At 36.6% G+C, this 27122-nt stretch overlaps 1 protein-coding gene and 1 long non-coding RNA gene across 4 annotated transcripts in view; one reads left to right on the forward strand and one right to left on the reverse strand.

Annotated features, from left to right (window-relative positions):
* Positions 1 to 1498: 1498 nt before the first annotated feature.
* The window catches only part of LOC139119424 (serine/threonine-protein kinase PAK 2-like), a 48899-nt gene continuing 23275 nt past the window's right edge, over positions 1499 to 27122 (forward strand). The window contains exons 1-2 of one of the 3 annotated variants that reach the window (XM_070683233.1): positions 1515 to 1669; positions 12873 to 12891. The gene's annotated coding sequence lies outside the window, so the exon portion shown is untranslated. Of the gene's footprint in view, positions 1670 to 12872; positions 12892 to 15652; positions 15696 to 27122 lie in introns of those variants that run through there. The other 2 variants (XM_070683234.1, XM_070683235.1) reach the window with 2 other exon arrangements.
* On the reverse strand, positions 5109 to 6838 carry LOC139119427 (uncharacterized). Its single transcript, XR_011548927.1, has 3 exons — positions 6648 to 6838; positions 5919 to 6000; positions 5109 to 5292 (listed from the first exon to the last, which is right to left on the reverse strand). It is a non-coding gene; the product is annotated as an uncharacterized lncRNA (long non-coding RNA).

Genomic DNA, 27122 nt, shown 5'->3' on the forward strand with positions numbered 1-27122 from the left:
TTTCATTATTTAAAACACTGAGAGTAAGTGGCTTAGATCAACTTGAAACATGTTTAGCTGTCCCGTACTGAGGTGTCATGTGGGTGTTCTCACATCTCCAGTCTACTAGATTAAAGCCAAGTGTTAGGGTAAAGGTTGCTCACAAATTTTCCTCAAATCAAAGTATTAAACAATATTAAAGATCACACGAATCTCTGACACCTTTGCACCAAGGACAAGGACGATATATTTTTTTTTTGCAATCACATTCTCATCCTATTCAAAGGTGTATTCATAAGACAAAAGCATACCTGCCAATTGTAGATATAAAGCTTGGTTAAAGTTCGGAGCATCATGGACCTTAATATCTAAGACATGTCGACAAAAGTTTACAGCTCTCTAAAACAAAAGTTACAATATTTTGTCGCACGAGGGCGTATTTTTCGAGCGCATGTGATGTTGCCCAGGCGTTGAGATGCATTGTAATTTTAACGCATTCACAGCTATATAGATTTGTTTTATTTGCGACTATGTTGAAATAAATTTATCTTTAAAAAAACCAAACAAACGTGGAGATGCTACTTGTATTTGAATTTTGAGGACTCAGATCAGTGTTTAGTGAAAACGTAAATCTCTATAAAGTTTGCCATAAAACTCTCAAAAAAGGAAACAGGTCTCCCTATTTTCCCACTACTTTTCTGGTTTACAACTTGCGGCATATGGGGACTCCTTTTGAAGTTCTCGGAGAAAGTAAACTTTTCACCACCATAGTTTTATCATGGCGCTTTGTTTCTAGCTCCATGGCAGTATGAATCGAAAATTTAATTTTCCCCATACAGTAATAAACACAGGGACAGCAGCCATTTTGAGTTTCAAATGCGGTAAATTTTGGATGACGTTTTCCTCTAGTGTGGTGGTAATAAAATTTGCACAGTGACCCCGGATTTTTATGGCTGATTTGGTAGGAGAATGATTGAAAGTTTCATTAAGGAAAGTTTGGGCAAAAGTTCAAGCATTTCCGCTTCAAGGCGCATGTTTATACATTTTTTTCTGAAAACGTTTTACACTCCAACATTTCATACCCCCTCAGATGTCTTGTACATGTTGCTTCTACTGTCGGTACAGAGGGTCGGCACAGTAGAAGGCACTTTAAAGATTTCAGTCGCGTGTGGGCACTCCGTGATCTCCGCCATTGAGTTTGAGTTGACTGATTAACCAAATGTACAAGACTGAATGTCATCATCAGTCTTGTTATGCATGCCCAGACACTTCCGGGTTCGTGAAGTTCCAGCGGAATCATATTGCCTGTAAGATGTAAAAAGGCATTTCCGCCGGTTTGCTGAACAAAAGTCACAACAAAATTCTTAGATTTCGAATAAAACATTCAATCAGTGTAATTTTTGGTAGGAAATTATATCTTCATTGTATTCTTATGCACCTCATTATAACAGAAATGGAAAAAGAAATTGTAAAGAGTTTCCGCGTTTGTCGGGTTATTTTAGTATCCGCGCAATGTTTTATTCGGCCATTTTGACGACCAACTTCCTGCTGCTCCACAACTAATTCGCGAGTCTACTGATGCTCTCATAACTGAACTTTTTGTCGGAGATATCTCAAATTATTCGTGGGTCGAGAGCGTATTTTCGACCACTGGCAAACGGTCTGTGAGTTCTTCTTTCGGGAAGTTCAGGTAGGCTGCATTTTTAGTCGTTCTCATGGATGGAAATGTGCGGTTTCGCAAGTTCGTGCTGTAGTTCTGCATGAGAAGCCGTCTGTACTGTGTAGGATGTTCTGCTGAGGGGCCGTGGTCCAGTGTTTATAGATAAAACTGTTAACATTTCCATATCATGTGTATGAATTTTCCCGAGACCGCGTATCAGCAGTATTTACTGCCTTGTATTTCTGAAAAGAAATGTATTCGTGGATTTTGTCTATATCCAATCCCAGCCAGTGCGCTGTCTGGGTCATGTCATAGTTAACATGAGACATGTCTCCCTGTCTAACACTCTAGACTCGTACCTTATTTTGGTTCCGCACTACCTGTGCTGTTTATATATCTGTCAACAAGTCCACCTCTTGGATGACTTTGTGGACAGATCACAACAAATGATAATGGCATGCTGTCTTCAAGGAACAGTTCATACGATACTCCAAATATGGCGTAGCATAGACTATCCTTTTACTTATATTTTTTAATTTGATAACAAGTAATAGCCAATTTTTGTTTGCTATGTGCATGAGGGCTTTTTTTTTACTTCCACGCGATGTTCGAAGGAAGTCACTCACATTTTACATTGGGTGAATGATATGTACCACCACGCATTGTTTACATGTCACAATTTTAATGTTTTTAGGATGAGACCGCTTATGTTGGCTTCACTAGTGGGTGTCACACGCGATTGTGCAACACCTTTGGCAAAGCTTGTTCAAAGCTCAGACGAAGCTTCACGCCCAAGCTTCGAATACCAATTTGCGTACCAAGATTATTTGAAGATTCGTGATGTTAACCTTCAGCCAAGGTTTGCCTATTTGTTGAAGCTTTGATGAACCAACCTTCGGGAAAGCTTTACTGCCGAGCTTTGTTGAATCTTTGACCTCCTGACCTTTGTCGAAGCTTCAACATACCAACCTCTTTCGAAGCTTCCTCTTTCTGACCTTTGTTAAATCTTCAAACTACCTACCTTTACTGCAGCTTTGATTTCCTGATCTTGTTCGAAGCTTCATCGTATCAACCATTGTTGAAGCTTCGACCTTCCAACCTTCAATGAACCATTGACCTTCTGACCTTTGACCAATGTTGTCATATGCATACCCCACTCTCGGAACCAGAGTTCTTATCGCGCGTACGCTAATAAGTATCTCTGGCACAGGCAGATTAATATTCATGTGACCTCGAGGTCATTGGAACGTCAATGAACTACTTTTTTACCTGTCGCGCACTGTAGCTATGGTATTGCCACAGTAACGCGCGGCAGTTCGAATTCGTTCCAGCACGCGCACAGTTATCTACAAATTCAAATAAAAACGCCATTTTCTCTTTTCAGTGTTTATTTATTGTTCTTTCTTGAGTATTCATATATACGGCCATGATAAATAACTTCGAGTGCAGGAGGGGTCACAATTCAAGAAAATACATCATCAGCAGACGATACAGGGGATTCGCCCAAAGGTCAGAAAAGGTCAAAGCCTTGTTTCTTCCCGAATAATTACACTATTTAAAAGAAGTTCCAATGGTAATTATATTTTTCCAGTTCGTGTTTTGCTATAAACTTATAGTAATTAGTTTTCAAACCGATGAACATTTTTGCATCGAGGATGGACTTTGTATTTTCGGCGAGTTCGTCTCGGTGTCGGTTTTCGAGCTGACTTCCGGTTTGCGGATCGGTATGTGGTGATTTACCACGTAAACAGGACACCTGTGGCAGAGTCACTTATCGCCGAATCGAACACATCAGGAATTGTGGGTAATACGCGATAAGATGACTCTGCCCTGGAGATTGATGCAACCCTTCTCAAAGCTTTGTGCTGCCAATATTATCTGAAGGTTTATTCCTTTTGAGGTACAGTAGTGGTAACTTTTGATGATTTTTACAGTACTTTTGTACTAACTTGTTACAGTTGCACTTTCTTGTTCTGTAGATGATACATCATGATGAAATGCCCAGTGCTTGGCTTTTCAACATAACCTACATGTACAGTGTATATAGCTTACAATATGTTGACAACTAGAGTGAAATTCAATCCTCAACAATGGCAAAGCACAATACATTTAATACAAGTTCTGTTCAGAAATTTAATATCAGTCATTTTGGCAATTCATGCTTTATGTGGTAGAACTAGAAAATCTAATTGTAAGGCAGAACAAAATTACTGTAAAAATCATCAAAATTTAAGGTTACATCTGCTGTAATTTATCTCAGGTAAGTATTATGAAATGTAACTTATTGCTTTTAAGTATATTTTCCCAAAGTTTTATTTTTATTTCTCTTTTCTTTCCTTCTGAAATACTCAATAAGTCTTCTTCACACTGGTCTTCTGTTAACGGTGTTTGCCAATGTGTGTTTTACATTTTGCTTTATTCAAGAATCACAAGGACCAGTTTGATGATTTTTTTATTTTTTTTTTTGTTTTGAATGTCAGTTATAAGTTCTTGTGTAACTCCTGGAAGCATATTGAAACAATTACTTAGCTCTTCAACACAGGGTCAATACATGAATTTGTAAACTACACAGTTATTGTTTGCATTTTAACCCTTATCCAGACCAGTGTTCACTTAATTTGTCAACACTAATATCGCAGTCTGTCAATGTACAGGCTGAATTTACAAATTTGATACTGTGTAACTCAGCATGGCTTAGGGAGTAGAAAAAGAAACTGCAGTTGACATTAAGGACAAAAATAGTGAAAAATCATTGAAAGTTACAGAGCCATACCAGCCAGTTACATCAAATTGCCTTTTTGTCACACCAATTAATCATTGTCTTTTCAAGTGATTGTAAGCACTTGTATATCATCATGTACACAACATATTTTTAATGAAAATATATTTTAATATATTCCTTTAAATAAACTTGAACAACAAAAGGCAGCATATTAAATGACACAACATACTACACTGATTTGATAATTAATTACCTATATCTCTAATCACAATGCAATGTTAATTATACTTTCATTGTCTGTAGTATAGGTACAGAATTACATGTCATTTGATAAATATTGGCAATAAGTGTCAGCAAGTCTACTGTTCAGCTGAAATCACTAAATTTTCCTGAGATTAGATTTTCTCAGTCTTTATATTCCCCGCTCAAATTTAAGATAGGAGCATTTTCTGTTTTGGGCACATTTAATTTCTAGGGTTAGAGACGACTACCAACTACAAAATTACCAAGAGCTGTTTCAATGAGAGGCAGCTAGGTTATCATGGTTGTCTGGAAGCACTAGGAGTAATTGTACAAACTTGTGATGTTGCAATAAACTCTCCTGCAAATGTGTCATAAAGTGAAAATCAGGAAATTCAGTGTTCATGGGATTGTTAAAAGTGTACTTTTCACGCATGCTTCACGACAGCTACACTTTGGTTTCACAAACTTTTTGCAGATGTTGTCTCAGGCTTTAAAGCTGTGGATCCAGGGTGGTATATGCCATCACTGTGGTACAGATGTGTTGCTCTAAATCTCTGGAACAGTTCTGATCCCCATAGTTTTGTAGTGTGTAATTTGATACAGCATGGCAGACATGTGGTTGCAAAACCCTTTCCAGGCTGTACATGGCAGTGATTTTCCTCACTGGCTTGTTATTCAGATAAGTGATCTACAAAAGACAAGCAAAGTAATTCTATTAATGACAATTTGCCAGTATTTTTACATTGCATCACATACATTGTCATGTAAAACCAAATTTAAAATTCTGTCTGCACTTTGTTAATACAGATTTTGGAGATTGTGTTTCAGTGATTGTTATTGTTTGACAATTGAATTTACAGCTGAACATGAATTCATTTACTGATATGCCACACACTATGTGAACAACGTGATTTGGAATCCTGACATATTGACTGCATTGATGAGGAGAGCAAAAAAATAATAAAAACTTTTCAAAATGTTAACTTCACCCTCTAGCCATACATTTCTCAAGATCTGTTCAAGATAAATTGACTTGTTCTTGTATGTTATTTATTTTCTTTTAATGTTTATGGAAGGCAGACCTTTCTGATTCATGAGTGGAAATTTATATATTTACTAGATCACTGGTCATAAATGGAAAATCAATGCATACTTTGATCAAGTTGAGAATTTGATAAAAAACATATTTATAAGTACACCTTGATACATTAATATTACCTTGTACACTTTTGAGAAAACCTAATAAAATGTATTAAATACAAAAAAAATACTACTGTGAATACAAATAACATACTGAGAGGATTCAATACTTACAGACAGTTTATGAGGAGAGTCATTCTTTTCCATTGACCAATAACAAAACATTTGGCATAACAGCCTCCCTCAAGAACTTTCACTGAAAAAAATTGAAAAAAGAAAATCTGTCAATTACTCTTTTGCACCCATTGGTTGCAAACTTAAACTGAGACATTGGCACTTAGGGACACTGCAAATGCAATGTTGGCAAATAGGAACATCTGTCAGATTGAGACGCTACAACCTGATGAAGACAAACACATATTACACAAAATCACGGTCAGGAGCAGCTGATGGTTTTGCCTGGGTATTTGGGTGGGACGGTAACCAAATTTTGCCATCCCATCCAAATAACCAAGCTAAACCTCGAGCCACTACTATACTGCAGCTAAGTCAGCGGTCAGGAGTGACCGTGACAAAATCTGGGACTGTAACCGATCGTGTCAGAACATTCAGGGAGAAAAAACCACTTTGATAGAGGCGTCCTTCTCCGGGGTCCTTCTGCAGATCTGGTGACCATCGCGTCGTGGTGCGATTTTGTCAAACTATCATCGATAAGCCCACTGCTGATACTTTAGTTTTGTTGGTCATGATATTTTCCATATATTTTTCACGAAATTACTCCATTTGTTTAAAGATTAGCCAGGTACAACGTTCATTTTCATTTTTTCGATGTAAAGTATTCACAGAAGGTAATTTTGAAACATTTTGTCGTCTGCATACGTTACGTGGCGCGTGGCAACTTACCTTGAAGATCGTGTAAGATCCGGGAAAACATTCTGGTCTTTTGATAAAATCCTCTTCGGAGCCCTCGCAAAATGTTCAGCAGTCAGATCTCCGTCTCTTCCTACCTCCATGCTTATAGTGAAGTCCACTATGTTTGCAAGATCGTTTGTCGAAGACGGATTACAAGGACGGTCACGAGAAAACAACATTCAAATTCCGACGCCTTGTATATAACCTCGTTTTCATTTCAAGATGGATGATGGTAATGATGTTGACACTTTTGAGAACGATCGATTCTCGGTCAAGTGCAAGTGAAAATAACGTCAGAATTATAAGGTATGATGTGATATTGAACTTTCTGATGAAGCAATTTTTCTACTCAAAAAGCAAAATCGCCTCTAAAATACGCTTTTCAGTATAGTTTCCGCATTTCTCGTTCGCTTCTTTTTTGCTTATCCCAGCTCAAGATGTAATACGGAAACCCCTCTTTTCACATGGTATATGACCAGCGCTGACGACGCACATATCGCTATATCAGACCAGTGCAGTGCAGTGTAAAAGTTACGATCACGAGTTTATGCCAACAGCACAGCATGACCACTCAACTGCGGTTTTTCTGTTTCCGGGGCGACATAAGGTATAACGCAAAAAAACCCCTAAGACCAGGGAGTGAAGTTGACCAAACATATAACCTTCGGAAACAACCTTCATGCGACATACCTATTAGAAACAACTATCTGAAGGTTCAAATCAAATCTTCAACAAATGTTCCCGGTGCGAAGCTTTATTTAACCTTCTGAAGGTAACCTTTGTCCAACCTTTCAGAAAACTATGGTTGTCGAAAGGTTCATTGTAAACATTTGACTAAGGTTCTAAGGCTGAAGCTGTATTTAACCTTGTGAAAGTAACCTTTGTCTAACCTTTCGGAAAACTAAGGTTGTCGAAAGGTTCATCGTGAACATTTGACGAAGGTTCTAAGGCTGAAGTTGTATTTAACCTTCGAAAATAACCTCATTCAAACTTTGGGCATTTACCTTTGTACAAGATTGCAATACAACCTTTGAATTGGATTTTTTTGAATCAAAGCTTTGTCTAAGCTTTAGCATGAACACAAGCACAACCTTGGAGGGAATCGACCTTCAACAAAGGTGGTGCACAATCGCGTGTGTAGTGGGTGTGTGACAACCATGCTCTGAAATGCAGCTCTTCATGACTTCAGAATTGAAAGGCTAGGTGCTCTTAGAATAATTACTAAATATATTGTTGGAGGTCAGCTTTGGTTTTTGATTTCTCTCAGACTGCAAAACAAACAAGCAGGATGACCTCATTCTATCATCAGGCCTTCCTCACTCATATATGATATATCTTAGGTTGGGTCAGTGAATTCTATGAGTCAGTATGAGCAATGGCAGCCATTGCATTTGGAAATGAAAGTTGTGCAGCAGTAACAGGTATCCACGGTGAAAAATTGAATAATATTATACACATAGAGGATAAATTTAGATATGCATCATGAATATGGTTGATGTTATCAGTATGGGCCAGGTATATGTAAATTTGCAGAGAAAATTTCACAGTTAAAACATCAGAGAGAACTTGAACTTGGTAATGAAGAAGCGGTGTTTGCGTGAGAAGTCAGTGGCTTCATATAAATTAGATGTAATTAATTTTAGGTCACTGAGTGAGTCATGGTTTGCTATCAAATGAGCAGATGTAGGTATTGTTACAGGTCATTGTGAAGAAATGCAAAGCAGTAATTCAAAAGGTTAACTGTTATTCAAGTTTAAAGTCAATCTGGCTTGGCAATGGGCACATTTCAATGTAGAGCAAGTGTGTATGGTTCGTGATGAACATTCTTATCAAACTAAGATCCTACAGCATTTCCGTTCCTAGGGTTTCTCTCTAATGTTATATCACATCCAATTCTGCAGCAGTGGATGGGAAACCATTGTGTCATTTCCCCATTTGACTTGAAGTGTAAACCAAAAAGCAGTTCCAGTTCTGAACTATTTATAGCATAAAAATGTGTAAGCTTCCCATAGAATTAGAAATGCTGAGCAGGATAGGTATTTTTATTCCAAGGAAATGATAGCGGATATATTTTTTACTGGTGTGCAAATATCAACTTGCCTGAGTTTTACGACAGAAAAGCATAAAGTTTTGTATGATTGGTAGTATGTTGATCATGATTGTCGTTCAGGACCCTGTGTTTTCTTTTTCGTCGTGAAGGAGATATGTCCAGATTTCATGCTTTCACTTTTTGTCATATTCACATTTAATTTGTTTTCATCTGGGTACGATGAAACAAACAAATGTACTGTTGTGTTAGATTTATTTCTAAACATGGTCATGTATCTTCACTATATTTAAAAACATGAATTGTTTAAAACATTTCATTGTTCCTTTTTTAGGGTCTATGATTGTTCACATTATTCACAAATTTTCGAATCTACTTCCCTTATTTCATATACCAATGAATAGGCTGGTCATTAATACAAGAAGTGGTATGGCTGTAAACTGTACATGCCGCCATTGCAGGGCCATGTGTTTTTTTTATGACAGGTATGATATCATCAGTTTGTTGCAGTACCACCTCTTGAATGTTGGTGTCACCTAGCCTACATTCATTTTGTTGTAATGTTGAATTCCATCATGGGATTTCCCAAACAAGATATGTCGATACCACAGTACGTTTGTTGCTAGCAAGAAGAGCAAAATGTTGATATGACTGCTCACAAGTCAAGTTCTGGGGTGAATGGCCTTCATCAGTGAACTAATTAAAAGATTCTAAAATATGGCCGATTGCTTTGTTGTGACAGGGAGGAGTCTCCGCAGGGAAAACACAGATTCAATACTTAATCTGGTCAACAAAGTAAACAATAACTGTGAGGCTTTAGAAACTTGTTTTGTCTGTCACAGTATTGCTCAAATCTGTGTGTTAGGGTCAATCTCAGTGAAACTCACTACCCTAGTTTGCAATGGTGTCAGTACAAAGGTTGATCTCGTCAATAAAAATTAGCACCTCTCATAACGTCATTCCACAAACTAACAACAGTAAATGATCCAGGTACTCGTAATATAAGTAGGTATAAACATTCCAACGGCAAAACATCAACAACATTATTGATCTCATTTTGTAAAATCAGCAAACTGAGGAATGCTGTTTCTTGGCACGATTTCTTTGTTGAGTTTCGTGCAACATTTAATTAGTTTCATATCCGTCTAGGAAGTGCAGGTTATGTTTAGGTCCTATTTTGTTTACGTCCCCCAAGGATATTATAACCCATTGTTAATTGACTTCCTCCCATCAGTCAAATAAATAACAGTATGAAAGAAGTTACCCTATAAGAATTCTCCTACCCATGGAACATAAGTTCTAGTTCAAATTCATCAGTTTGACCAAAGCATTGTAAACTGATTGATATATTTGTTCATCCTGTTGAGAAAAGAAACACAGACAAGATATTTGTATATTGGTACGTGTACGTGTATTTGTGGCTGTATTTCAATACACAATTGCCTTTTAGTATGTAAAGGTCAAACCTGTCAGGCACCAAGTTTTCTGAGAAATCAACAGCACTTGTAGCTTTCCACTCCTTCACCCAGTTTTTATGAGGGAGATCAGAGGATGTAGGCATGTGTGTAGATAAAGAAAAACCCAATGCAACCATGAATTACCTGTATAGGTTTCAAAATTTATTAAACTTAGGGACGCATTGGCATGTCCCAGGTACAAACCAACCTATCACATAATTGGATGACCTAGTATGCTTTCAGTGGATGTTCTCTATATCTACAGATTCCTACAGGTACTTTTGTCAATTCACACATTTATGAGCCATCAAATTTCAAAGATAATATTGTGTTAATTACTCGAATAACACCATGTATGTCTTGCAATATAGAACAATTTCATGTACAGTATGTATACTTTGGTATTCTGGAATTTAGCCTCATTATTAGAGGTTATGCAACCTCAATGGATTCTAGACTTGTATATTGAGGGACAGTGTAATTCCAATGTAAATCTTTTCCAGTACAACTTAAAAACCAAACAACCATTTATTAGATGTATTCTATCACCTCCTGATTTCATCAGACCCAGCCAGTTGATGTAACTTTTTATGATTTTTCACAATTTCATTTTTAATGTCAACTACAGTTTCATGTTCTACTTCATGTTGCGATACACAATTATGTTGAGCTTGTTAACTCAGCCTGTACATGTGTAAACTGCATTGTTATTATTGACAAGTGAATTCTAATTTCTAGTCGGACTAGATAGAAGTGCTTTCTACACGTACAGATGCTGTGTTGACAAGCTGAATAATGCATGTATGTGTTTCAACATGGATTAGTAAAAAGATCAAGAATTTGTAATTGACATGCAAAACAAAAGTAGTGATCAAAAGTTACAGCTACTGGCCCTTACTTATAAGATAGTATACAGTAAGTGAGGCTACCCACAACTCCCCTGATTTGTTCACTCGGACATTTTTTGCTAAAGGCTTTTTCAACTTTATCAGTATATTAACAATTTTTAACTTACAATTTAAGTTCAGGATTATTTGTCAAGACTATGTTCCAAAATTATTGATTATGTTTGCAATTCAAGAGTAAATTGAATGAGAAGTTGATGTTTGGAGGTGCTAAAAAATTGCACACTTGTCAAGATAAAGTTATCAGCAACTAAGACGGTCTCATCATACCACCTGTCAGACATGCAAATTTCCTTTGTTACGAACATTTAAAAAAATCAATACCCTTTCTTTTGCCAACACAGATGCAACTTATTCCTTAAAATATTCCTTGAAAATATTGTGTATGGCTGTCAAAAATCTATGTCGACAAAATTACAAAATTGCTATCTCCTCCGCGGAAAAGGGGTTGATCTTCTCATTATTTACAGTGAAATATCAGAAAATTATGATCATTAGAACTATGTTGCCAGAATTTTGAAATATGGACCGAGTTGTTCTGTGTACAGAAGAAATTTGCTTCAGTTCAGTGAGTGATCTCCGTGTGTACAGATCATGGAGCATTGTGGGTAGCCTCACTTACTGTATAGTATACCATTGAGTCAACTTTGAGACCATGAAACTGTTGAGGAGATATAGAATCCTGTCTTGTTAATGTTCATATTCCATTCAGTGTTTCAACTTAGATTCAAACCATAGATAAAATGCTCTTTGAGCTGCAATTGACTGGCTGTTTTTCCCTCGTATAGTTGCTCTGGTACATGCTTTTGGAACCATGGTCAAATTCACAAGCTGTACCATCCTACCACTGTGACAAAAACTCAGCCATGAATTTGGAACATTCACACCCAGGGTTTAAGGTCAGGTCACCTAAACCACAGGGATAGGCACATTGTTCCATCGGACAAAATATGTAATAAAAGGTTACTCAGTACTCTTGCAAAATGGACAAGGTCATTTTTGATTTGACTAAAGATGCAATCAAAACCAAACACAAATAAACAAATATTACGAAAAGGGTACAAAGGAAAATAGAAGATACATATTTTCTTCTCACTCGAAGAAACAGGATTATTGGAAGGAACAGGATGTCTTTGATTTCAAAACAAACACACACTGCCACCCCTGTGATGCAAGCCCCTTGGTATGAAAGGATGTTATGTTAGAGTTCAATAGCTGATAAGATTGTGTTATCATGTTATCATAATTGTGCCATAAAGTTATGAAATCATATGTTCTACTCAGTTATGAATTTCTATGAATAATTGTTCTGTTATGATACATGTACTGGTATTTTTGCCAGAAAATGCTTAAATTCAGTTGTCATTGAGGCATTTTGACATGGTCTGTGAACAGAACTGAAAGCTACAGTATCGTACAAACAAAAGAATATTATGAGTGTATACATCAAAATTTACAGGTAGTGGTGCTTACAGTAAAGACGTGCATGACTTACAAATATTTATTGGAGATGAATGTCACAGATTCTTCCCTGAGTGAGAATCTCAGCAACCTGCTTTGTTTGTAAAATTGATACAGCTATACATTCACCAGTGATTAATGTTGGGAAAATTTGTACAACTGCATACAGCATTATGATGTTAAACAGAACGCCTTGTAAAAAGTATCCAAAGACGCAAATTATATGGAAACTGTACTGTAAACTTTATACCCATCTAAAATGCAAATGCTGCCATGTAAATATTTCTCATTTCACGCAATGCTTCTCACTCTAGTCATTCTTTATTTCCTCTTCCACATGCTTCAGGAATACTTTTGAATTTTAGGTAAGTGGCTTTTCTATATTAATTCGCTGGTAATATTAGGGCTTGCATGCTCATTTCATCAACGTGCACCTTTCATGAACAGCATCCGGATATTTTAACATCATAAATACATAATGTGGTTCCACAGGCTTCTATACCAATATACACACTGATTATGCACAAATCTGTAAATATATGATTAATACAACACAGTGTTCTCCACAGCTGGATAAAACTAGATGGATGGGGAATTTAAATATCAATATATGATTTACATATTCTTTTGTCGTATAAATTTATTCTTGTATATGGTTATTAAGGGGCCGTCGATAATAAAAGCTGACGCACGACAAACGTAATTCTTTCGTTTAGGGGGGAGGGGTAAAAGCTCATTTCGTTAAGTGTGCGTCAAAATCGCATAAGGATTTTCGTCTATTGTTTTCGAAGTGCGACTTCGCGGCGAGAACGCAATACTACCTTGGCATTCATCAATAACAGAATGACGAAAAAATACGGAGACAAAAAAGACAACGAAAAGACATAAATGTGAAATAAAAACTTGTAAGCGTTTTCAACGTGAAACATGTACGTGAAACATTTTCCTACGTGCGAAATACATTAAAATGTTCTGTCTTAAAAAGTGAAACGCGTAGAGTGGAGGTTTATTAATGAATGTGAACTTCGGTATTTTTTCATGGGAGTGCGGATAGGAGAGGTGTGAGTGGGTTTGTCAGAAACGGCATCATAATACAAAATTGATTTCGCATAAGAACTTTCGTTTTGAGGGGGGAGGGAGGGGGTTTTAAGTAAAACGAAGGAATTACGTTTCTTGTGCGTCAGCTTTTATTATCGACGGCCCCTAACCTATTAGTAAAATGCTCGAAAAACACATGGATGACCCACCACTCAAAATTCCCCTGTGGAGAACCCTGAAACACTTCAAAAAAATACGGTTGTTACCGGTACATGCAAGTACATGTACCGGTATGTCAAGTGATGGGCATGGCTTTGATGACAACATGTGGCATAGCATAGTAAGTGTACTGAGTACAGCAGTGCTGTGTTGAAAAACTGTGATGACTACATTTGTATGTATTTTCTACACACCTGAAGAACAGCTGACCCTATCCTTGTCGTAGTGTAAAAGAGTCCTTGTCTTGGGATGGCTATTGAAGAATAAATGCAAATATACCCCCTAAGATAATGTTGAATTGTATTCCATAGTAGTGTGGGCCATGTATTCATCAGTCATGCAAACATACCCCCTAATTCTGATAAGTTGAATTGTACTCCATGGTAGTATGAAACAGATATTCTTCAGTCAAGCTGCTGCTGTATGAAGTTCAATTTTCTGTGGGTGTTTGAGAAGTTTAGATATCGACACTGACATGTCAGTTGGATAATTGTTGGTCAACTGGAAGTTGTGTGGAATATTATTTGAGTTCCATTGTGTTTCTGTGATTTGCATAAGTGAATCAGATATTAGTGATTTATAGTTCTGAATTTAGAGTTTGGAAAAAAGGAACCTGCACACAGGGCTGTCTTTTTTTATACATGTACAGGTTGTATTTGTGTCAATAATATGTCAAGTTCAATTACATTGTCAGCTTTCTGCAGGAATGTAGCCATCATGTCGTTACACTTACAGTAAATAGCAGATAAACCAGCAGATTTTACTGGTTGTTTCAGTCCATTCTGAAAATAAAACAAGATTGCAAAATTGAAAGTGACATAGGTCTTTGTACATGTACCTTACAATGTAGATGAATCATACATTGGATCTGGGCTAATAGCGGTCAGGTCATATAGATTACCAAAACAATTTGCATTACTAGTCTTATGCATCAGTCTTCTAATACTCAAATGTGTCATTCTGTTTGCAAAAGTGCTCATGCTGAATGGTTACAATCCAGATTTTAAGAGAAAAAAAATTAACAAAAGAAGAGCTTGTTAAGGAAAAGATGAAGATGAAAATGTATAACAAGCAAAGTAAGGTTTTGTTCCTTCAGGTCAAATGTGGCATACATGTACTTCCGGTTTATCAATCACTGAGTCACTCAAATCAAAGATGATTCAAAAAGTAATTGCATCTAACCGCAACTGTCTCAGTCATTTAAAAATAGACCAGCAACTCTTTGACTGTATTTATAGTGACAGTGCCAAATGTGTGCCACCCATAGTTCTCTAAATGAGATATATGACGTAAGGAAAGCTTTCCTGTGTTTCCAAATTTTAGGGAGTATTGGCACAATTGATGTCATGCAGTGACAGGTACATGCTATCCTGCTGACAGAAATGTCAAAACAAATAATGCCAATGTGAAAGACATTGCTCTCTGCAATATATTCTTATAAATCTCAACATTCTAAGTTAGCATGTGTTTTAGCTGTAACTTCAATAAAATAACTGAACTGTCCACACTAGCACTTGTTTGAATAATGTAACTACATTTAACAAGCATATAAAAGCTGGGTTTCCAATCCCAAAACAAGTGCATAATAAGAAGGTACAGAGTGACCTTTGAACTCGGCCACATCTTTCACATTTATCAAAAATTGGGAAAAACTAGCTTTCCTCTTTCTGAACATTTATTTCCCTTTTCCTTGGAAGTCGTAATGAATATAAGTAGAAAAATATGCACATACACATCATTAAATTGGCAGTCATGACTGTGATCCGAATAATGAACAAAATTGTCTAGACAAATGAAAAATGACAAAACAGGAACTGCTCTACGCTGTGAGTCATCGACCTCAAGCATGTATTGTATCCTGTATTTATTACATAGCCTTCCATGAAGGTACACTGTACATGTTGTACTTTAGGTAAGAGTTTCTCTACAGCCAATTTATTTTCTTGTTCTACAGGACTTCGTACATGTATTTTTCTGTTGTACATGTATGTATGCCATTGTATTGATATACAGTCTGTGTGCAGACTGTCGCAGGAAATCATTTTAAATTTTATATCAGCATTGAAGATTTCATTGTCTCCAGCCCTGCAGTATGGTCTAAACTTCAATTCAGATAGTACTGTGTGTAAAAAGGACTGCCTGTACTTGTGCATTGTTCAAAATCTCATTATATGGCATAGTGTAGTCAGCACATCCTATCATCATTTATAGACTCTCTGTATCATATGATATCAGACAGCCTAATAAGGTACCCAAAAGATAAAATATAAGTGTTAAATTTAGTGTTCATAAAAGATGACATAATTCTGCCAAAGGCGTCCAGATAATTGTGTTGCAGTACTTTCAGAAAATGGAATATTTGCTCTTGTCTCTTCCAAAACTGATCATTTTTAGCAGCCTGAGGCGGTTGTTGATTGTGATAAATGTTTTCAGTCAGGGAGTAAATGTGTGAATTTTAGCAGTCACTACCAGTAACACTGCCAGGTAGAATTCTAAATCATCTGTATTTATGCTCAGATGCTAAGATAGGGGTTGCTGTGTCTGGCTGTCATTAGAATGCTGTCCCTGTAGGGAAAGAGCTGTCATTAGTTACTAGATAAAAATTGCAGGATAAACAAGACATTTCAACTTGTTTCTTTAGCCGCTTCCATTAGTTACTGCTGTTGAAGTCAATCAAACAAACTGGTGTAGAGTTGTTCAATGAGTTAGTGAGTCATTCAAGATCAGGTGTATAGTTTGGTGCTTTTGTAATTTGGAGAACAGCCAGTTGCATAAGACTTGTTGCATTGAAGTTGTGCCATCCCAGATTTTGGTCAATTTACATGACACTCAGTAAATGCACACTGTAGTGATGTCATGGGTGGCTAGCCCTGTATGTAAGGAAACTCATAAAGTTGTGTCAGAGGAAGATTAAACCATTTCATTTCATTTACCTCTGAAAGGTTCAATGCCATGTGAGATTATGATAGAATTATGCTAAAATTTGATAAAGGTAGTGTAAAGCTTTGAATAAGAGCAAAGGAGGTACATTCACAGTGTTTTTTAGTACTGTTTTCATAGGTTAAAGTGATACTATATTAGGGGAGAGAAATGTATGTACATGTATGTGTACATACATTTACAGTATGTACACGCTTGACCTTCATGTGTCTTTGATGGTCTTAGTTTAAGCTGACTAAAGAATGTAGGCTACCTGTACTTATCTTCAAATAACATAGATAGTTTAAATTTCTTGCAATACATGACATGATCATCAAGTGGTACTTGTGCACCTGTATAAGTGTAGATATAACTCCGTGTGACATTATCTGACTTTACAGTTTTATCATTTGTCATCATGTTTGTCTTGCTTGTCATTGTCAGTCACCAGGACATTTCGCAGATTGTAACCAAAGATTACAAAACAATTTTATCAATGGTGATTACTATAGTTCTTGTAAAAGATTGGTACATAATTCTGTATTACTATGTTGCTCATGTAAATTTTGTTGACATTTTCAGTTTTTCACAGGTGTCCGACAAACTCAGTGTCATGTATGGAAAGTTTAATAGTATACATGTAATTGAAAGATTTACATGTCTCAGATGGTTTTGTTTAGTCATATCTTATGATAACACTCCTTAAAAATAGTGGTATTTGAAGAATTCAGATTTCCTTCAGGTGTGTAGATACGACAGCCATACCTTCATCTTCCGATTGACATGTCTTATAAGATTTTCAAACAAGTCTTGTAGTAACTGTCTCTAGTTTCCTTTCTACAGAAATATAAATGACTTGTTTAGATTTGTTAGAGTAACTTCACTTCAAATATGAAATGCAAATTGTTTCAGTCGTTAACCCTTTCACCAGCATGGTTTGGTCCAAACCATTGTTATCAATGATGATTGTGGACCTGTTTTCAGCAAATTGGGGTGAACAGGCTAATAGCAGTAGTTGTACGTTAAAATATTTTACAGCAACATAATTAAAACAGGCATTCTGTAGAATTTTAGTCTGACTCATTGAAAGTCATAGTGAAGGTCAGAACTAATCATCAGATTCAGAATGCTAGGTTTTGACTCAGATAAATGTAGTTCATAAGTTGATAAAATCATTGGAACTCTTTTTGCATTGCATCACTCTTTCCTGTTTTCTGAATATGCAAGGTTACATCAGTCACTGAAGAAATTATGATTGGACCAAATTAGAATATAAACGTGAGTGGGATAGAATGTATGGAAGTTCTAGAAGCAGACTTAGAACAGATTGTACTTTACATAGCTATAAATACTGCTATTTCAGTAATGTCTATGTCCAATAAAGTGACTTGTATAGTCTAGTTTGTGTATGTCTAGTGGGTGGGTCGTCACGTCCATCACAACCCCACTTGAGTGAAGTTTTCTAATACTTCCGTCTTCTTGAACGCAGTGTTTACATACCGGTAGACATGTCTGAATTCTGCGAAGTATTGGTCAGTTTACACCTACTGTACATACTTGTTCAGTCTGGCTTAGAGACCCTTTTATGACAGTTTACTGGAGTCTTGAAATGTTTCTCAGAGAGACTGGAAAGTAGGTCACGTTTTTGTCCTCCTCTTTTGTCTGAAAGTGTTCGCCAGGAATGTAGGAATGCAGACACCTCTCACTCAGATATTGACAAGCTGCCCCATACATGTAACATGTACGATACTATGGATGTGTTTCAGGAACTGTCATACTTTTCAACAAGATTTTTTGCTTAGAATTATGAATGAAGAATGTACATCCAGTCATGCTATTTACCAAAGAACACTGAACCTTAATTTAGTGATCTCACAACCTGGCAATGCCCGAATACAGATACATTTTGACTGAGAATGTACATTTGTTACTTACAGAAAAGCAAATGAAGCTATTTCAGAGTTTTTTCTTTGAAAAAAGGGAGACCTAAACTCACTGGGTATTCAAAGTGTCCCAAGAATGCAAATTGTAGAATACAAACTTCATATATGAAATGTGAAAACTTCAGTGCAGGTCAGCCCATACTGATGATGTTTAAGAAACAACACTTAAAATGAAAGTTTATTTTGCATTTTAAATTCTGCGTGATAAGAATAACACACAGTACTGTTCCTCTTTTATTATTGCATTATAGAGCACTTTGAAAAACAAAGAGACTCTGCCATAAATTTGAAAATATCAGTTCCTACAGCTCATCCAGTATATCATGCATACATTATCATCTACTGGCTCATTGCAAATGTGTACATGTATGCAGTGTTTCACCAAGACAGGGTGATGGGTGATTCACCCTTTGTTGACATGTTGGCACCCCCCTGGCAAATTGTCAAGGGGTCCAGTGCCCCATGGAATTATGTTTGTCACACCTCAGATCTATAAATAGAACACACAAACAGGGTGAAATCCCCCAAATATTCTAGCAAAGGGGACAATCCCCCTTTGATGCCATCCTAGATGAAACACTGTATGTGCAATTGTTAATGAGGAAACTGTTGAATGACAAAGGTCAAATGTGTGCATGTACATGTATATGACATAGCCACATGGTACCAATATATGCTCACTGTGTAGAGACGGAAAATTGCTTTGCAGTTCAAGTTCCTGATTTTTAACGCATAATAGGAATTTTGTTTGAGGAGTTTAATATTTGTACATTATAATGTATACATGTACATACTTTAAATTGTCAAGACTTTTGGCCTCCAATCCTTCCCCTAGCTTTGTCAAACATCGTCAATAGTTCACAACTTCCCCAAGTCTGTGTTTAGCAAATGCCAAACAAAGTCAATGCTCTACATGTATCTGGCACAACCTGGCAACAAGGCTGATTCTGCTCTCAGTTAAAAATGTTTCGTAAATCATTGAAAATATAATCTGTGATGATTAGATGTTGTGTGTTTTTTTCAACCATGTCAATGAATTGGATCAGTACCAATGGTAATGGTTTCTTAGTATAAATGCATACATGGATATTCCTAACTAGCATTACTTGGTTGTTGCAGACAAAGCAGGTTTATGAAGGGTCTTTGGAATAATCGCTTTGACACCAAAGGGAAAACATTGCATTATCTCATTTAACCCCAAAATAATGATTATTTGCATCTATCCTGTACTTCGACAATAGAATCCATCAAGTGGTGAATTCCACAAATACCAATGTTCAGTCAGTTTTTAAGTGTCAAGTAAAAAATAATACAATATGCAGCTTTTTAAGGGTTTATAAGGTCAGGTAATAAATATTATGGTAATGAAATACGTAAGTTTTCTGCATTATTACATCATGCAATTTGTCACTGTTGGATAAATTTTAATTGATGTTTTTGACTTTTTTCTGAGCATTCTTTCCTCACAAATGTGAATGTTCTGATCTAAAGTAAAATACAGTGTGATATCAAATTACATTGCTGATTACACAATCCTTATATTTCAAAAAAGTTTCGGTGAAATATGTCTTGAGGACAGCCGGTTGAACTCTTTAAAAAATTTTTTTGCAATTTGGTCAAGTGATATAGACACCCAGTTTAAAGTGAAATGTCTAAAGATTTTGAAGAATAGGTTTGTCATGTCTTGCCGGAAATACATGTATCCATGGCAAAGCTTCTGGAGGGATGGTTGGAGGAAATTGATATGCTGAGATGAGAAAAATTTCAATTGGATCATAATGTACATGTTCCAACAATGTTTGTAACATGGTACATATGGTTACAAGCAGTGCAGTGTACATACTCATCCAGATATACATATACATGTACATGTGTGTTTTGTGTGTGAACATGTGTGATTAAGATGTTGGTCTAAAGTACTGACTGTCAGTATGCTATGACCTCCATGCTAAATACTAGTTATATGTGAGTGTGCATTATATTGTACATGTCTGCGTATGCATATGCATGTTGTAAATTTATTCTGACGTAACCAGGCATTGAGAGTGTAATAATTGAGACTCATTAAGGCAGAGGCTTTTCCTGCCAAGTCCATATTTCACCACCAGGTCAAGATGGTTAAAATTAACGAAACACAACATATTCCATATGGTGTATTTTAACATAATACTGTACATTTGAAGGCTGTTGAAAACATAAATACTGTAAACTTGATTTTTTTGGACTAAAGATGCTATAACATACCAAGCCAAGCGGGTGAAAATACGTCATGTTTTGGCTCAATACTGCTTTTTACTGACTTGGCTGATGGGGAAGTAATAGTCTTAATACTGTCTGGCAGGAAAAGGGTTAAGGCAGACCAGAGAGAAAAACTGTTCATTTCCCAAGTGCATTGCCTTAAGAAAGGTGTGCAGCCTACAAAGTGATAATGCAGTTATCCATTCGAATGTTTCAATTTACTGAAAATAATCACCCTGTAGAATGAAAATTTTTAATAACAGAAGTAGATTGTCAGCATTTTGGTTATCAATGTTGGTTTTATCGTAGTAATACTTCATATTGATAGGCTCTGAGTGCTGACACAATTCATCCACATTACCCATAGACTCTAACGGTTGCAGACAGTGGTATATTGTCCACTGCATGTGGCTTCATATCGTTATGCCAATAGCTTTGTAATTGCTTTAATGCACTGAATTCAGATCAGTTACCATGCATTTTTAATGCCCTGTAGTTGTATTGAATGAACGTTGCTCTCGGTATTCAATTTTACAGTCTGCTCAAGCCCTGTTTGAACAGTGTAACGGAAATTGAAGGGTATCCCATATATCACTATTACAAGGAAGTTTCTCTTTGTTCAAGGATGTCTATCATTTTCCAAATGTCATGTCACACATCTCAATACAGGGTTTTATAGTTATGAACTCTCAGTCTTATACGACAAATGAACATGTAGCTTTGCCTGTCACGAAGAATCAAAGGATAGCTATCATAAAACGGCTCAAGAACGCTGAAACATTACCATCTGACTGTCACCAAATAAAACAGAATATCTTCTAGGATGTTTAAATCCCTTGAAAGCTATCTACATTGGAAACTTCTCTGACAACTATGGATTTGAGTTTATTCCATATGCCAAGTCAGGAATACTAACAAACTTCTTCACAGATCATTTTACCTTATTTCCAACTATTTAGTACATACATGTACCCTGGTATACTAAAACAGTCAAAAGTCATCAACAAAAACTATTGCACCGGTTTCTTGTACATTCTGCCAAATGTTTCCCAACCTCTGCAACAGAACTGAACTACTGAACCTTCATAGGAAGTCATGCCGCTGAAAACCAATAGAAATATGTCAGTAACATCCAACAAAAAGGCACTGTCATTTCAAATGACCCAAGTGAGAGGGTCACTGAATGGGGAGGAAAAACTCTGCTCAGTATGAGTCATGCCCAATGAGGGCGATCTTAAAATTTGAATACAGCTGTGATACATGCATGAATCGGTTCCTATCAGGTCAGGGTTACAGGGACAAATGCTATAAACTAGTGTGGATGTCACCGTGTGGGTAGAGTTTCCATATCAGGTACATGTAGACCTTGTCATATTTTTTGGTACGAAATGTCAGGAGTGCATGAAGTGAAACTTGCCGTCAAATATATCGTGGTGACACTGAAAGGTTGAGGCAGAAAATATGTGACAGGTGTGTGTGGAAAAATTCTGTTCATCAAGTAACTATATGTGACCTTTTCACCTCAAAATTAGGATGTCTGACACTAATGTCTGTGCACTTACTGACCCGAGATGTTAGGCCAAAAAAAAGATCGTTCATTGGCTACAATGTATGTTGCTATATATACGTTCATGACTTTTATGAATTTGAAAAAATCTCAAAAACCCACCACTACAATCACTGTGCTGAGTGAAAACTGAGGTATACTATAAAATATTATGTGATTTACAATTTTGGATCAGCAGCATACACTGTGTACGTTGTATATAAGTAGGACAAAGCTGAACTTAAGGGTGAAAAATCAGGAAAATAAAATATAGCCGACTTAGGTATGACAAAATGACGTCAATGAATAGGTGTTTATATGACAGTTTTTGAGTTCCATTTCCCTATTTTTGAAAATTATTTGGTTAAATTTAGAAGTTACATGTCGATGTATAAGATGTCATGATACAAATTTGAGCTCCACCCAGTAATTCCTTGCAAATCAAGGCATTGAATACATTATTTTGGCATAGCAGGAGTTCAGAACACATTGCATATTATTTTTGCCCACCTGTAAAGTCTAAAGTACATTCACAAACCAATGTAACGAGTGTTTTGTTTCTATAACTCAACTTCCTTGTTTCAGACTTTGTGTTGATGTACCTGTATGATACTTATAGCAATCCATTTTGTTTATGATCAGTGATAGTGTCATGTCAGTTACAGTAAAAAGTCTTACATCCTTCATATCAGCTCTCTGAGGTGTGAAATATGGGATGATTTGTATCGTATGGTTTATAATACATGGAAGTGGATCCACTCTGACACCCACCTTTCCTGCCAAATGATCACAGGTCTTCGTACACTAGACAGAATTATATAAAACAATATGTCAGGTGAAACCATTACTTCATGAAATGTTCATTTCAGGACATGTTCACATTATAAGTGTGTGTGTGTGTGTCCAGTGTATTTAAGATGGTATCCGTATCCCCACCCCAGGAGAATTTCAGCACGTTTCCCTGTCATCTGATCATGTTAATAGGGGTTCTCCCTGATATACATGCAATCAGCATAAAGGTCAACAGAAATTTACCGGGTTACAAAACCAAATCCCTATCTTCCCGATCCTTAGCAAAAACACTGGAATCTACTTAAAATTTATACAATCAGGCTATGACAGTACATGTATAGCAGCATTAGTATGATTCACCATTGCTTTGTGGTTGTTGTGTTCCTTTGATCAGATACTCACCAAGAATGTCAGTGTTCAGTACTGCACAGTAGTTTTACATCCTTCTTGCCAGTGACTAGACATGCAGGTGGTTTCAAGTGTTCCGTGGTTTAAGTAACTTAGTGATGTCCTATGAATAAGATGGACATTTTGGAGGAAATGGGAGTGCTTGCCACATTTTTGTGGTCAGAACCAGCTACTTCACTTTTAAACATGCACAGTACCAAGTAATCCTTATACCCTTTCACCCCAGTTCCCTGTATAGAGGTCCAACTTTACCATAGAAAACAATGGATTTGGGACAAACCATGGTGGTGAAAGGGTTAAAGATGTAGTGTATTTGCTAAGGTGGAGTAAATAGGTTTATGTCTATGATTTAGAAACTCTGGTACCATTTTTGTTGTGTTCCATAATACAATTGCATTGATATGACAAGGGGAACCAGATCTATATGTCTGGTTACCTGGTAAATTACCAGAGTCCATCCTTCTCAAAAAAATAATGATATGCCAACAAAAGTTTAGCTTGATTTGGTGTGAGAATTGACAATAGAAGATGAAAACCAGAAACATGATGTATCATAACATGTACATAGTTTTTGGCAAGGTTAGAACTAATGGAATTTGAAATTTGATATTGCATGATGTATTAGTCTGTAAATGCGATGAGACAGAAGATGATTTAATGATTTAATTATCACACTTCCTCTATGTATGTCACATCAGGTGAGCTTGACTACATTGCTTTATTTTTTTTTTGATAAAGAGTGTGGACAATAGATACATGTCATATATGTCTACAGAACATGATGGGGCTGTGGATAATTATGCATGACCAACCAAACTCATTACATTTGGGAAGGGGGTTTTGCTCTATTTCAATTATTTTGCACAAATTTGCATTGACTGTACTGTATGTCATGGTTATATCATGGAAACTATGTATACAGTTTAATGTATGTGCGATTATCAATCACCGTTCTCATTTGATTTTGAATTTTGTTAAGCAAACCTATCAGCAGTTTATATTTTCCACTACCCTTGCCAGCAATTCATTTGTGTGTATGGGGCGGGGAGGGTTTCAAATCGCAAGCTCAAATCAGTGTCGTATTTTTGCACTTGGAAACTCTCAAGAGGGCAAGGGATCTTTGGTAAAAAAGGTAATGAACATGTTTTCCAAGCACATGTTGCAATTATCCATGGTCATAAGTTTATATGGTTATACAAGTGTTGCTCTTCCATTTACAAAAGTTGCAACAATCTCCACACAGAAGATGTCAATGTAGAAGGTATTCATTCATATCAATACAATATGGTATGTGTTCTCAGTATACTTTTACACTTTAGTTCAGTTGAAGCATTGGGTTACGTTGTCCTACATATATTTGTGTACCATACTGATAAATTTTCACCCAGACCTAATTTAGTCACATAACAGTGCAATCTCCGGACAGAGATTGTAGCGGCGTGGAAAATTATAACCTAGCTAGGGAGTCTCAGCAGTAGCCACACTAATCTCTGCCACAGGCGACGGTTTTTTCCAACTTTTTGGGTATTGCGCGTTTCCATGATATACATTTTCTGTCTTTTTTATATATATTACTTCGAACCAAAAAAAATTAGATAAAAGAATAGTACACTAGTTTCAATATCGATCCTCGATTCTCTGAACACTTGCAAAACATAGACCTTGCTCTAGGTTACAGGGATGTAAATTGATGATTCAAAATGTATGCTGCAACGGCTGTCAGCTTTGCAGACGCGATTGCCAAAGTTTTAGCAAATTATTTATTATTTTTATTGATGTACAATGTCTTATTTTGTGTGCGGAAAGTGCGATCTCTAGCTGGATTGCCCCTATCCGTTTAATATTTCCGCCACGTTTATTTAGCCAATTGGGCGCGCGCAGGACCGAAAGAAGTCCGAGTTTGGAATATTTAAATTTGCCTGCAGCAGAGATTGGTGGGGGCGCATGGTCAACGATTCGGAGACCCTCTAGCTTGGTTTGAATGATCCACGCCGCGCTGCTGCCCCACTGCGCTTCAATCCCTGTGTGGAGATTGATAACAGTGAGCTATAAGTTTAGAATGTTAACATCTGTATTGATGCACAAAGTTCAAAGGTCAGTATTGGATACAAGTCGTTATCATACATGTATACAGTGTGAGATTTTCTGTAAAGTGATCTGTTAGAACTTTCAACCTCCATATCAGTCATTGTCGGTCTGATCAAGGGGAAACTTAAAAATAGCAATGGGAAATAGAGTTCAGTATCACTTCACCTTGATATAAATTTGACGTCAGAGAAATCTCCATTTAATATCATCTGCTGTGTGGTCACCATCTGCAGTTGTTTGGACATTTTCTCTTGCCTGAAGTGCATTCAATATTTTTATGGTACATATAGACAGTACAGGGACACATGCATGTAACTCTAGTCAGGCAGAAAGCATTGCGGTTCATACTGTGTTTATAGATTCAATATATTCTCAAAAGTAGAATTTCCAGTACAATACATCTATGTGAAAAGGATTCCATGGTCATTTACTTGGCACATCATGTCAATCTTGTTTTGTAACAGACAGCAATAATACTGTTATGCAAATTCAAAAGGCATCTACATTTTTACATGTGTGTGTACATGCACTTTCATGAAGTCCAGTATGTACATGTACATGTCCACATACATACATGTACTGAACTTCATGAAATGCATGATTTCTATTGGTAAAGAATTCCTATAGTACAAGTTCACAATCATTTACTGTAGCCTCAAAACCACTTTGTCCCTGACCACTTCATCCTTACTGTGTGTTTCCAATATTACTTCATCCCACAGACCCTCAAGCAAAAACGTTTTTCTTGAGGGTCTATGTTCATCGCAAACCTCATCATCCCAGCACATTAAATTGAATGCCACATCATCTCAAACCCATGTCACTGCAAAACTAACCTTTCCCATACATCACTGTTCTAAGGCTGTAAAATATCTGCTAAAAATCATGTCATGTACATGTAAAGAAACTTTTTCTGAACCAATTTCCACAACTAAAAGTAGACTTTTTAAGGAGCAATGATCTCTATTCAACATTACGAAGCACACATTCATTTCTTCACAATGCTACTTTTGGGTGACCTTGAAGTGTGACATTGGCAATAAAACATGTTCTTGGAAAAGTACGTGTACCTCAACCAAAACCCTGACCTGAACCAAGCCACTTTTCCATCAAACACCCCACAACACATCAAAATTAACTTTGAATAATGTTAGATCTGGTACAGGTGACCGGGAGGATTTTGGACAAAGTGCAGGATTAGATGGCATTTTGGACACAGTTGTACACAGGAGTCAGTTGTTCTTGGATGAGTTTGTTCAAGATAATGTGTCATAGCACCGCTGCAGGTCGATGTGTACATGTGTTTTACATTATAACATGTACATTTTACATGGAAGAAGTGAGTCACTTGCACGTGCCAGTTAATTAATGATGCCATTTTTTCAAGGGGGTGTTTCTTACCAGC

The sequence above is a fragment of the Ptychodera flava genome, chromosome 19 (assembly GCF_041260155.1).
Source record: "Ptychodera flava strain L36383 chromosome 19, AS_Pfla_20210202, whole genome shotgun sequence".
Lineage (NCBI taxonomy): Eukaryota > Metazoa > Hemichordata > Enteropneusta > Ptychoderidae > Ptychodera > Ptychodera flava.